The sequence below is a fragment of the Primulina eburnea genome, chromosome 17, assembly GCF_022965805.1.
Source record: "Primulina eburnea isolate SZY01 chromosome 17, ASM2296580v1, whole genome shotgun sequence".
NCBI lineage: Eukaryota > Viridiplantae > Streptophyta > Magnoliopsida > Lamiales > Gesneriaceae > Primulina > Primulina eburnea.
In genome coordinates, this window is record NC_133117.1 from 23289432 (window position 1) to 23292560 (window position 3129).

Sequence of the window (3129 nt, forward strand, 5' to 3'; positions counted from 1 at the left end):
ATATATATATATATATATATATATATATATATATATATATTATAAAAAATAAAATAAAATAAGATAATCACCATCATCACCCTGAATTCTTCCTCAGAAACCGCACAATTCTCCCTCATTCACCCGTAGCTTCTGTTCTTACATTTCTTCACAATTTTCATCTGATTTTATTGACCGTATCTCCGTCACTGGTCGCCGAAAAATTAAAGTAAATATATGGTTGGAAAGCTCTCGACGAGAGCTACGTTTTGGTACCCATATTAAAGTGTTTCTCGACATTTTTCAAAAACCCGTCGGAAACCCGTCGCCCGTATCTTCGTTAAATCGTTGCCGTACGTCGCCGGAGTTCGGAAATTGATTGAGGGCTATTGTTCTCTGGGTCATAGGCTTTGTTTTGGTATATATATTGAGGTATAAATTATGATTCCAGAAATTGTTTAAGGGTTGCTCCATTTTTTGGTTAAATGTGATATCAATATTGATATTGATTATATTTTTTGATGTAGGTACAAACTTTGAGTTGAATCGAGGTATCGATCAAATTATAGAAATCTATTAGCGATTTCAGAATATTTAAGTAGATATTTTCGAATTAATGAGGCTATAAATCGAGTATCAGCTAGTTCGATGTTTTACAACGAATTAAAATCGAAATGATTAATTTTGGGCATTTTAGTTGAATATTGGAATTTTAGGAATTTAAAATGCCTAAATAGTTGAAATTGGATCTTTAGTGAATTTAAATGGTTTTGGAATTGTTATATGATAATAAGACCATGTAAATTAATATTCAGGTGATTTGTCTGAGTTGGCAATTCCAGGACTTTCTTGAAGATTTAAATTACTGGTAAATTAGTTGAAGTACGTAGAGATCAGTTATTTTCACGATGTCTGACAGAGACATCTGATGATCCTGTGTATGATTTATTTGCTATTTGCTGATTTATGTGATATTATATGCTGACTCGCATATTATCAGTTGGTAATTGATGTGCAAAATAAAATACAATATTTATTTTGTTCACACACATTTTATTTTAGTTAGACACATCAATACCACTGAATATATCATATTGAGCCTATCTGTTATTGAGATCCAGTTATATTTCGGTTGAGATCCGTTATATATATGATATGATATGGTGTCCTGGAGATGTTTGGCTACCTTGATTCGGTCCGGCTTAGGTAGTTGCGCTGGCTTCGAGGCTGGGCCATATCCCAGGCACGGTCCGCTGAGTCGTGGACCAGCTCGAGCATATATGTATGATTGTTGATATGGATCATTTGATTCCTGATATCCTGATATCTCACACCTATTCATACATTGCATTCATGCATGGCATCATTGCATTTCTATGTCATATATCGTGGTTTCTTGATGTCTCGTACTGGGGTTGCTGACCCCCGAGAGGGGGCCGACGTGTCTTTTGTGTGTGGACATGACAGATGGTACAGGTGGTTCGACCTCAGGCGCTCGAGAGGAAGCCTCAGGAAGTACCAGAGCTCCTTGAGAGTAGGCTCAGTTGTATGTAGGTACTGCGTGGTGTTGCTGTCTCCCAGATACTATATGTATATATTTGGAGGATTGTATTATGGTATTATCGAGCCTGTCGGCTCTATGATATTTTGGTTTGTATATGTCATGATCGTGTCTGACTGGCACGTGTGTATGCTGTTGTGTTTATTGAGGGCACATGTTGTTTATTTTGAGTATTTGATTTTCTGGTATGTCCTATTTACAGGAAGGTCATGCCGAAATTTTTATAGGCCCAAATGCAAATTTTTAACTCACTTTTCCGCTGTTTACTGATTAATCATGATTGCATGTTAATAAATCATTATTAGGATAACGGGCCCTCACACTTGAATAAAATATTGCAACTACGAATCAAGTCGAATTCCAATGGAATGACGATGAAATGCATAACCATGAGGATGTATCATGCTACACGATGAATTTAGAAGGAAGTCCCTTCGATTAAGTTTGTCAGTCTAAAACTGAGAAAGATTGTGTGGTGACCTTGGCATTTACCGACGAAGATCTATCATTCGGTTCTGGATTTCACAATATGTCACTATTCATCACATGCTATAGTTGCGAGCAAAAAATGAACAAGATATTGGTTGATGAAAATATTTCTGGTGAATAGAACTTTGTCAATATTTCTGGTATAACAGTCCACATTATGCCCTTGTTCACAATGAAAGAATTGAACATTGCCATGGAAGAACTTGCAAACAGTCGTCTTAAGATCCAGGAATTCAATCAAGGAGGGCAAAAGACTCTTGGGGCCATAAGATTAGAATTACCAATGAAAAACAAGACCTCAAGTGCATTATTTCATGTCATAGATGTCAAAAAAATATACAACATATTGCTCGGTCGACCATGGCTTAATGAAAATGGGGTTGTTCCTTCTACATGGCATCAATGTTTCAAATACAGTCGAGACGAAATGGTGTAGAAGGTTCTTGGAGACGAGAGACCATTTACCCAAGCTGAATCACATTTTGCTGATGCCAAATATTACTTTGAAAATGAAAATACAAAAACTGAAGAGAATTTACCTCATCTAAAATCCAAAAGGCAGAATAATGAAATCGAAGAAATTTTGGTGATCCATAAATGTCAATTGAAAGGTGAATTACCTCTCTAAAAATGGTTCCCTTGAAAGAGATGATACTCCTCCTTACAAAACTTGAGGGATTCATTCATCCAACTCCAGGTGCCAAAGTAGTACATGGGGAATACTAAGAACTACAAAGCGTGAAGGATTTTGATCCAAAAGTTTATAAACTTCTCATTAAAGGCTGGATATAATTCAAAGGAGAATCTAAAATTGGATAAATTTATTTTGGTAGTTTCTGACGAATAGGGGCACATATTGACTACTACACAAAATATGCTGAAAGAAAGCGAGCATACCGTTAAAAAACCCGAACATGCCTTGGGTTCATCCCACAAAACCTGTCCACATTGCCATCAAAAAAGCCAATATCAACTAGTGGCTGAAGATGGTTTGAAAATTATTATCATAAATGAAAAATTATTGAAGCATTGCTATGCATAAAAAAAGTTAAAAAATCCCAAATATAAAAAAGTTAAAAAAAATACTCCTGACCCACAAG

General features: G+C 35.7%; 1 long non-coding RNA gene across 1 annotated transcript; it reads left to right on the forward strand.

Annotated features, from left to right (window-relative positions):
- The first annotated feature begins 87 nt into the window (after nucleotides 1-87).
- LOC140818798 (uncharacterized) lies at nucleotides 88-1386 on the forward strand. The gene is made up of 3 exons (XR_012115061.1): nucleotides 88-411; nucleotides 507-530; nucleotides 795-1386. It is a non-coding gene; the product is annotated as an uncharacterized lncRNA (long non-coding RNA).
- Nucleotides 1387-3129: the final 1743 nt, after the last annotated feature.